The sequence below is a fragment of the Odocoileus virginianus genome, chromosome 14, assembly GCF_023699985.2.
Source record: "Odocoileus virginianus isolate 20LAN1187 ecotype Illinois chromosome 14, Ovbor_1.2, whole genome shotgun sequence".
Taxonomy (NCBI): domain Eukaryota; kingdom Metazoa; phylum Chordata; class Mammalia; order Artiodactyla; family Cervidae; genus Odocoileus; species Odocoileus virginianus.
In genome coordinates, this window is record NC_069687.1 from 16,812,366 (window position 1) to 16,823,697 (window position 11,332).

At 38.6% G+C, this 11,332-nt stretch overlaps 1 non-coding gene across 1 annotated transcript; it reads left to right on the plus strand.

Annotated features, from left to right (window-relative positions):
• Positions 1–7,727: 7,727 nt before the first annotated feature.
• LOC139038323 (U6 spliceosomal RNA) lies at positions 7,728–7,834 on the plus strand. The gene has a single exon (XR_011491316.1). It is a non-coding gene; the product is annotated as a U6 spliceosomal RNA (small nuclear RNA).
• Positions 7,835–11,332: the final 3,498 nt, after the last annotated feature.

Consider the following 11,332-nt stretch of genomic DNA (forward strand, 5'->3'; position numbering starts at 1 on the left):
ATATTAAGCATGAAGAGAATCCAAGCTAGATTCAGCTAAGATAGTTAAGAAAGATTCTGATATAAGAAAAGTTTATAATTATGTTCTTCTGTACTCAGTCATTGTTTTGGTAAATTACAGAAGGAAAAGGAGAATTTCAGGGCAAGTCCAGTGTTCCAGACATTATACCTCAATAAATGTAGGCACAGATACTTAAACTGCAATAGTGCATTACTTAGGAGGGCATGTATTGATTTTATATTTGTGCGAATGTGAGTTTGAGCGTCCGGTGGGATGCCTGGATCAAAAAGAAAATACTAATAAATAAGGTTAATCAACTTTTTTTGTTCATGTCATTGATCTGTGTCCTCCCATCACTACCATAGTTACAAACATTGAAGGTGAATAAGAAACATATGTATATATATTTAGAATTTACATCTTGATAGAGATTAAATAGGATAAAATTATTGAATGATAAGCGGTGTCTGTTAGCATAACGTTTTGGCCTTTGAGTCCAGAAATGTGTGGCCAGAAATTTAAATTCTGAAGGAAGACATGGGCTATAATGGAATAATAGGAAACTTGCAGAGGAAAGCAGACCCTGAGAGATAGTCTGTTCATTTAGAAGAGCCTGAACTGAGAAATCCACTTCCAGAACTGCAAATGAGAATTCCAAAGCTTCCCCCTTCCCTAAGGAGGGTGGTGGGCTGTTCTTGGGCACAAAGGCAGGAAGCACAGTGTTTCAGGGATCGAGTTTTTCATATCACTTGGGAATGCTCCCAGTATAAAAGATCTCCCAGTATAAAGTATGGTTCAAAACAAGTTCTGTTGGCGATGACCATAAAATGACAAAGAACCTTGATCCTTGTCCTCGTCCAAAAAGACGGCAGCCTTACAATGCAGTGTTTTCTCCAAAAGGCAAAGAGCAGAAGACATAAATGTTGAAGCAAAAACAGAAGAGAGAATAATTTTCTTTTTAGTTATTTATAGTTAAAGTTGGTGTTAAACATTGATTTTTTTTTTATCTTCTGTAAACTGGTTTAAAAATCATTTTTCTATTGAAAGTGTTTTTAAATGGCATTTACTCATCACACAGACAACTATTTAAAAATGTGGATAAGTTTATGTTGTATTTTCTTGCTTTTGCACCTTGTAAATAATGAGGTGCTTTTATTTTGCACTCTAAATTAAGAGTTGTTTATTACTTTATTTGGTAATACCTATTTACAATTTTGAAAATACAAAAAAAACAAAACACAAAAAACAAAAAAAAAAAAAGAAAAAAACAAGTTTTGCAAGAACATGCTTCAAAACAAAAGATGAAAAGAAATCAGATAAATCATTTAATTATACAATGAAAATCTAGGGCATGTTAATAAAGACTAAAATTTTTTGTGAGATACATAGAGATCATAGAATAATAGATTCCATAAGAATAAAGAATAAGTTAAGCACCATAATTAGACAAATAGAACTCAAGAAATAGATATAAAATGTCAAATATTAAAAGAAACTTTATTGAAACAAAAAAAAAAAATAAACAGAATACAGGTTATATTACCTTGTTTAGTCCTTCCCAAAATATAGTTTTCTTATTCATCAGATGCTGATACTGAGCCCCTGAAGGTTAAGTGCCATATTCAACCCTATGGAAACAAAGGAAGCCGAGGTAGACATCTAACTCAGGTGTCACAAGCCCACGCAATTTTTGAAGCTTTTACCTTCTAGTGGCATAAAATTAAGTTGGATTTTTAGGACTTGATCTTATACATGCATTCTTGATATACATTTTTGAAAAATACTGACAGCAGAGTCTAGAAGATATACGATAAAAATGAAAATAATTACTCATCTCTGTTCTCATAGTACCTCTGCCAAATCACCCTATGCCAAGCTTCCAAAGAGAAATAGGAATCATCTTGTATTTTTTTTCACTTTTCAGAACTTTTTGAGCTTTTCTCTATTCCATCCATGAGGCTAAACCCCAGAGGACAAGGTTGAAGAAAATGGACAATCTTTTTATGAGCCCAGGAGGAAGAAAGAAATTAGTAAAATAAATTTAAGATACAGTTATAAATGTGGTAAATATTGTATAAAACACAAGTTGTAACACAATGAATTAAAGTCAACTTGGGTGACCTCTAGAAGGTTTTATAGCAGAAAGTGTTCAATCTTGACGCATTTGTGGTGAAAAAAGTAAACAGGGTTTCATAGAGAGTATATTCGGAGGTCGAATCAAAATGACATTGATTAATAGTGTCTCCAGGACTTTATTAATAATGTAGCAAGTACAGGACATACCCAGCTCCCTCAGCATGGAAAGTAGAGTTATATATGCTCGAAGGGCAAGAGATGATTAAACTTGTCTTGTCAGGTTAAGTTCAGAAAAGTATTACCACCCGGTACAGTTCAAATAGACTAAATTTCTGAGACTGAGGAAAGGAATGATGCAGGGGTAAAAGTAGGGATATTAAGAACAGGTATGTGAACCACTGCAATGTTGTAAAGTAATTAGCATCCAACTAATAAAAATAAATGGAAAAAAAAAAAGAACAGGTATGTGGATGGAACTTGTTATGGGTAAGTTCAGTATCATGATTTTTTTTATAAGAGATTTAAATCATGAGTTCTCGTTAGGGAAGAATGCTATTATTAATGCAAAGGAATATTGTGTTTTTTGTTTTAAATTGTTATCCTGTTTTTTAAAAAAAGTGTTAGAAGTGCAACAGTAGCATATTATATTAAATACACACACACAGATATAAACCAACTTAATATAAAGGGAATACAGTAAACCAATTTGAATAAGCAAGTTAGAGTATGAAATAGTTCCTGTTGATTTTCTTTTGAAAGAAAGTACTTTTGGAAAGGAAAATTATTGGTTTTAGTGCAATGGTTGGATGGTGTCACAGACAGGAAACAGAAAATGCGGAAAAAAAGAAGGGAGCCATATAATTTCATATAGTTATTATCTTTGGTTATAAATTTGCAAAGGTGGCTTTTAAGTAAAAGAAAATTGTCCATTAAAGAACAGTGTAAATGATTAGACATCTAAGCAAATCTTTCCTAAAGACATTTCACAGAGATTTAAAAGGAACAAATATTATCTTAGAAAAAATTTCATGAAAAAGTGTTTTTGCCAAATATATTTCCTTTCTCCTTCATTATTGTTCTCTTGTGCTTTCTCTCTCACACCATGTCCACATACTCAGACATGCTCACACCACAAATACACACATATTCAAAATTCATATTTTATCTTTTTTCCATAATAGTCCATGCAACATTTCTTAGTACAATCTTTCCTAAGACTTATGCCTTAAAGGTCTCTTTCATACTTTTAAGCCACATCATTATTAGAAGACCTGCAGTTTTCAAATAGTATAAACACTATATTGATAAATGCACATTTTCATTAAATGAGAATCTGTAACTAATGCTTCCTAATTGACAGTTATCTTGAAACCATTCTTGTGGGCAGAGCAATGCCTCCACTTCCAACATATCCATGACTTAATCCCCAGAGCCTGTGAATACCTTAGGTTGAATGATGATATTGAAGTAGGCTGCTAATTGGCTGAATTCAAGATTCGGTGGTCTCAGATTTGCAGTTATGGCAAGAAGAGTGTGTAATAGGGATGTTGGGGTCCCTGTGGTTCCAGCGCCTTCTCACAGCCCCTCTGTCTTCCCAGAGTCCATGACAGGAAGAACAATTGGCCCAGGAACTGGCCTGGAGAGTGGAGAAGCTGAACCTGGGCCTCAAAATGCAGACATGCAGGCTTGCTTCATGCGAGCTTACTTACTCGATTGTGTTCAGATTTTCCAGTCCCATGTGCTGCAGCCTGCCAGGCTTTTCTGTCCATGGAATGCTCCAGGCAAGAATACTGGAGTGGGTTGCCATTTCCTGTTCCACAAAATGAAGACACCCAGCCTGAAACAGAAAAAGGGTCTGTTAAATAGAGTTGGGGGGAAGATGGTGGTGATGATGCAGTAGCCAGCAGGTGCTGTCAGGGCTGGAATCCTGCATTTGCAGTAGGTTGCTAGGAGGTGAAGATAGAGGGGTCACTAATGTAATCAAGCAGGACCCTATGGGGCCTTCCCCAAGCCATATCCTCTGCTTTAGCTCTTCTCTGAAGTACCCAGATAGTACCCAGATGATGGTATCTGAAGTGCATTTCCTGAGTCGTTTTACAGATGTGAAAACCTCCACCAAAAGGAAAACTTTAACTACTTGATGACCATAAGCACACAGCCCCAGGCCTCCTGGAGTGCAAGGACAGATAATCTAACCCCTGTGACACCATCCTGCTACCCCACCGTCAGTTGATCGGAGAATTGACCACATACCCTGTGATCCCTTTCCTCACCTGGCCTTTCAAAATGCTTTCCTGAAACCTTCACACTTTTTCAGTACTAGTTTCCCTGGACTCTCTGCTTGGAATCCTATAACAAATGCTGTGCTTTCCTTCACCACAACCTGGCATCAGTATATCGGCTTTACTACATACATATAAGCAAACCTAGGTTTTGTTTGGCAACTCGAACCCTTTATTTTCCTCCAAGATAGAGGAAGCTATGGGTGCACATTGAAGGACCCATCCTGCCCTGCGGAGGCAGCTGATATTTTCCTTGTATGGAAGCTACAGGTCTCCATGGTTCTCAAGGTGGGTAAGGAGCGGAGAACTGGGTGATTCAGGACTGCCTGGTTTAATAGGGCTTCCCAGGTAGCACTAATCATAAAGGATCTGCCTGCCATTGCAGGAGACATGAGACACAGGTTTGATCCCTGGGTTGGGAAGATCCCCTGGGGAAGAAAATGGCAACCCACTCCAGTGTTACTGGAGAATTCCATGGACAGAGGAACCTGGCTAGTGACTCAACACGCACACTTAGTTTAATGGGGTAGGAAGTGTCCAGGGAGTGAATAAAATTCAGAGCTGCAGGGCTGGCAGGAGAAAGAGTTCAGCTCAGGGAAGACTAGGGAAGCAGGGAGGGAGAAAGCCTGGGCCTCTCTGCAACAGAGAGCCCCGGCCAGGCCTGGGGAGCCATGGGCCAGAGCCTGGCTGTCCTGGGCCAGCTTCTGGGAGGGTCAAAACTGCCTCATCTTACTTGTGCCTTGGCTTTGTCTGCTGACCAGGGCTTCTCAGGTGGCACTAATGATAAAGAATCCATCCACCATATTCTTGCCTGGAGAATCCCACGGACAAGGGAGCCTGGTGGGCTACAGTCCATGGGGTCGCAAAAAGTCAGACACAGCTGAAGCAACTTAGTATACACGCACAATGGACAGGGAGCTCCATCCCATTCCCCTAGCCCCTTGGATGCAACAGTTAGAGCAAAACACCCTGGGTTTGTAACTGAGAAGGATTCATCTTTAATTCATCCTGGATCTGTTTCTGTGACTTTAACCCTTCTTTTAAGGAAATCAACTCTGAATATTCATTGGAAGGACTGAGGTTGAAGCTGAAGCTCCAATCCTTTGGCCACCTGATGCAAAGAGCTGACTCATTAGAAAAGACCCTGATGCTGGGAAAGATTGAAGGCAGGAGAAGAAGGGGGTGACAGAGGATGAGATTTTTGGATGTCATCACTAACTCAATGCACATGAGTTTGAGTAAACTCCAGGAGTTAGTGAAGGACAGAGAAACCCAGTGTTGTGCAGTCCATGGGGTCGCAGAGATGGATATGACTGAATAACAACAATGGCATCCTCAGTGGGATAATCTGAGACTGCCCACCTGTGAAGGACTGTAAGGAAGTAAAACTAACACATCCTCCTGCTTGAGGCTTGCCATTCTAGGAGATATTTGCAGGAATTAAATGGTCTTTGTACTTTGTTTCCTCACCTCCCCCCATCTCTGATCTACAAAAGAACCTGGCATGCAGACCTCAACAAGATGGCTTATTTTGAGACACTAGTATGCCATCTTCTCAGTCAGCTCACTTTCCAAATAAAGTCTTACTCCTTACCTCAACACATCATCTCCTGGATTTCTTGGCCTATCATGCAGTGAGAACAGCCAGCTTGCACTTGGTAACAGATTCAAATATTGAATCTACTTTGGCAAATTAATGAGCTCACTTTGTGATTCTAACTTTTGGAAGATCATACCCATCTTGTGATTTTGATAAGTAATTCTTAATTTTACAAAGGGCTTAGAGTCGTGTGGGCAGAGTTACCTTGGCTGTTGTTATTCAGGTCTGATATTGGCACCCCTGTGTCTCACAGTAGCCCATTCAGCCCAGGTGCAGCCCATATTGGCCACCAGACAGAAAAGCCCAAGTGTCTGTAGGTCATGCCTAAGAGGGGAACTAAGGTCATCACAGACACTCCTGATGAGGAGGCTTGGTTCTTTTTCTTTCAGCCTCTTCGCCATCTCAGGACACTCCTCTTCCATCCCCTCCTCAGTGTTTGGGGTCCAGAGACACTTGGTCAGGCAGCTGTTCAGTGAATCTGGTGCCATGGCTGTGGGGCAGGTGTGAGACCAGAACATTGAGGTACTTATTGACTGTCAGCCAAGCACCTGGCCCCATTCTTACATTCAGAAGAGCTTCTATGATGAACTGAAGTGAATGTTCTGTGTGGTAAAAAGAACATTTTACTCAGTCGTTAGGATTAAATTAAGTAGCCATAGACATTAAGGATTAGGGGGGAGCTACCTAACTGTATGCTGGGGCTCACCTTTGAAAGGACGCCCTGCCAAATGGTGTAGTGCTTTATGCCACTATGTCACACTGCCCTAATAAAACTCTACTTTTTGATAAAAAGGAATGAAATAAAATAAAATAGGGAGATTATCATGGGTTATCCTGGTGGGCCCCAAGTAATCACACTGGTTTTCAATAGTGCGGAGGGAGACAGAAGCTTTCAGGTCAGAAAGACAGGAGGACAGGAGCAGAGGTCAGAGTGATACCCTGGGAACAGGCTCCACCACCTCCCATTGACTCAGAACTTGGAGGAGGAGGGCCACTAGGTCTGGAATGTATGCCGTCTCTAAAAGCGGAAAGGCCGAGAAAGGGCTTCGCCCCTAGAATGGCCAAAGTGGATCAAAACCCTGCCAACACCTGAATTTTAACCCAGTGAGTTTTCTAGCCTACAGAACTGTTCATTTCAAAGGTAAAGATTAAACGTTAATGAAATAAAAGCATGCATTCAGTTCAGTGTAGTCGCTCAGTCATCTCTGACTCTTTGCGACCCAATGAATGACAGCACGCCAGGCCTCCCCGTCCATTACCAACTCCCGGGATTTACTCAAACTCATATCCATCGAGTCGGTGACACCATCCAGCCATCTCATCCTCTGTCTCCCCCTTCTCCTCCTGCCCCCAATCCCTCCCCGCATCAGGGTCTTTTCCAACGAGTCAACTCCTCGCATGAGGTGGTGAAAGTATTGGAGTTTCAGCTTCAGCATCAGTCCTTCCAATGAACACTGAGGACTGATCTCCTTTAGGACAGAACTGTAAGATGCTGCAAAATTGGTGGTACTGTGTTGCAACAACAATAGGAAACTAGTCTAACCACCTAAGTTTTTACCATTTTACAACACTCTATTAATCAAAATTAGTTTCTCAGATTTATTAGTAAAATCTTTTTTCACTTATTAAATCCACAGTTAAGGTTAACAAAAGATACACTGAAACATATTTAGAGGGACATATTTAGTATTTTAAACATTTATTCACAATGATATTTTTAGGAAAAACTTAAAAGGGTCATGTTCTTTGTCTCAAAATAGGCAAAATTTCTGCTCGCTTTGTCAGCACATATACTAAAATTGGAACAATACAGAGAAGATTAGCATGGCCCCTGCGCAAGGATGACATGCAAATTCGTGAAGCGTTCCATTTTTTTCAACCTCAGGGACCTCTGGGACAATGTGAAATGCCCCAACATTCGAATCATAGGAGTCCCAGAAGAAGAAGACAAAAAGAAAGTCCATGAGAAGTTACTCGAGGAGATAATAGCTGAAAACTTCCCTAAAATGGGGAAGGAAATAGCCACCCAAGTCCAAGAAACCCAGGGTCCCAAACAGGATAAACCAAAGGCGAAATACCCCAAGACACATATTAATCAAATTAACAAAGATCAAACACAAAGAACGAATATTAAAAGCAACAAGGGAGAAACAACAAGTAACACACAAAGGGATTCCCATAAGGATAACAGCTGATCTATCAATAGAAACCCTTCAGGCCAGAAGGGAATGGCAGGACATACTTAGAGTAATGAAAGAGAATAATCTACAACCTAGATTACTGTACCCAGCAAGGATCTCATTCAGATGTGAAGGAGAACTCAAAAGCTTTACAGACATGCAAAAGATGAGAGAATTCAGCACCACCAAACCAGCTCTTCAACAAATGCTAAAGGATCTTCTCTAGACAGGAAACACAGAAAGGTTGTATAAACGCGAACCCCAAACAACAAAGTAAATGGCAACGGGACCATACCTATCAATAATTACCTTAAATGTAAATGGGTTGAATGCCCCAACCAAAAGACAAAGACAGGCTGAATGGATATAAAAACAAGACCCCTATATATGCTGTCTACAAGAGACCCACCTCAAAACAAGGGACACATACAGACTAAAAGTGAAGGGCTGGAAAAAAATATTTCACGCAAACGGAGACCAAAAGAAAGCAGGAGTGGCAATACTCATATCAGATAAAATAGACTTTCAAACAAAGGCTGTGAAAAGAGACAAAGAAGGACACTACATAATGATCAAAGGATCAATCCAAGAAGAAGATATAACAATTATAAATATATATGCACCCAACATAGGAGCACTGCAATATGTAAGGCAAATACTAATGAGTATGAAAGAGGAAATTAATAGTAACACAATAATAGTGGGAGACTTTAATACACCACTCACAACTATGGATAGATCAACTAAACAGAAAATTAACAAGGAAACACAAACTTTAAAGGACACAATGGATCAGGTAGACCTTATTGACATCTATAGGACGTTTCACCCCAAAACAATCAACTTCACCTTTTTCTCAAGTGCACACAGAACCTTCTCCAGAATAGATCACATCCTGGGCCATAAATCTAGTCTTGGTAAATTCAAAAAATTTGAAATCATTCCAGTCATCTTTTCTGACCACAGTGCAGTAAGATTAGATCTCAATTACAGGAAAAAAATTATTAAAAATTCAAACATATGGAGGCTAAACAACATGCTTCTGAATTACCAACAAATCATAGAAGAAATAAAAAAAGAAATCAAAATATGCATAGAAATGAATGAAAATGAAAACACAACAACCCAAAACCTATGGGACACTGTAAAAGCAGTGCTAAGGGGAAGATTCATAGCATTACAGGCCTACCTCAAGAAACAAGAAAAATGTCAAATAAATAACCTAACTCTACACCTAAAGCAACTAGAGAAGGAAGAAATGAAGAACCCCAGGGTTAGAAGAAGGAAAGAAATCTTAAAAATTAGGGCAGAAATAAATGCAAAATAAACTAAAGAGACAATAGCAAAAGTCAACAAAGCTAAAAGCTGGTTTTTTGAAAAAATAAACAAAATTGACAAACCATTAGCAAGACTCATTAAGAAACAAAGGGAGAAGAACCAAATTAACAAAATTAGAAACGAAAATGGAGAGATCACAACAGACAACACTGAAATACAATGGATCATAAGAGACTACTACCAGCAGCTCTATGCCAATAAAATGGACAACTTGGAAGAAATGGACAAGTTCTTAGAGAAGTATAACTTTCCAAAACTGAACCAGGAAGAAATAGAAGATCTTAACAAACCCATCACAAGCAAGGAAATCGAAACTGTAATCAGAAATTTTCCAGCAAACAAAAGCCCAGGACCAGATGGCTTCACACTGGAATTCTACCAAAAATTTAGAGAAAAGCTAACACCTATCCTACTCAAACTCTTCCAGAAAATTGCAGAAGAAGGTAAACTTCCAAACTCATTCTATGAGGCCACCATCACCCTAATTCCAAAACCAGACAAAGATGCCACAAAAAGAAAACTACAGGCCAATATCATTGATGAACATAGATGCAAAAATCCTTAACAAAATTCTAGCAAATAGAATCCAACAACATATAAAAAAAAATCATACACCATGACCAAGTGGGCTTTATCCAGGAATGCAAGGATTCTTTAATATCTGCAAATCAATCAATGTGATACACCACATTAACAAATTGAAAGATAAAAACCATATGATATCTTAATAGATGCAGAAAAAGCCTTTGACAAAATTCAACATCCACTTATGATTAAAACTCTCCAGAAAGCAGGAATAGAAGAAACATACCTCAAGATAATAAAAGCAATATATGACAAACCCACAGCAAGCATTACCCTCAATGGTGAAAAATTGAAAGCATTTCCCCTAAGATAAGGAACAAGACAAGGGTGCCCACTCTCACTACTCCTATTCAACATAGTTTTGGAAGTGTTGGCCACAGCAATCAGGGCAGAACAAGAAGTAAAAGGAATCCAGATAGGAAAAGAAGAAGTGAAACTCTTGCTGTTTGCAGATGACATGATCCTCTACATAGAAAACCCTAAAGACTCTACCAGAAAATTACTAGAGCTAGTCAACGAATATAGTAAAGTTGCAGGATATAAAATTAATACATAGAAATCTCTTGCATTCTTATACACTAACAATGAGAAAACAGAAAGAGAAATTAAGAAAACAATATCATTCACCATTGCAACAAAAAGAATAAAATACTTAGGTGTATATCTACCTAAAGAAACAAAAGATGTATACATAGAAAACTATAAATCACTGATGAAAGAAATCAAAGAGGACACAAACAGATGGAGAAATATACCGTGTTCATGGATTGGAAGAATCAATATTGTCAAAATGGCTATACTACCCAAAGCAATCTATAGATTCAATGCAATCCCTATCAAGCTATCAATGTTATTTTTCACAGAACTAGAACAAATAATTTCACAATTTGTATGGAAATACAAAAAACTTTGAATAGCCAAAGTAATCTTGAGAAAGAAGAATGGAACTGGAGGAATCAAACTGCCTGACTTCAGACTATACTACAAAGCCACAGTCATCAAGACAGTATTGGCACAAAGACAGAAATATAGATCAATGGAACAGAATAGAAAGCCCAGAGATAACTCCACGAACCTATGGTCACCTTATCTTCGACAAAGGAGGCAACGATATACAATGGAAAAAAGACAACCTCTTTAACAAGTGGTGTTGGGAAAACTGGTCAACCACTTGTAAAAGAATGAAACTAGAACACTTTCTAACACCATACACAAAAATAAACTCAAAATGGATTAAAGATCTAAATGTAAGACCAGAAACTATAAAACTC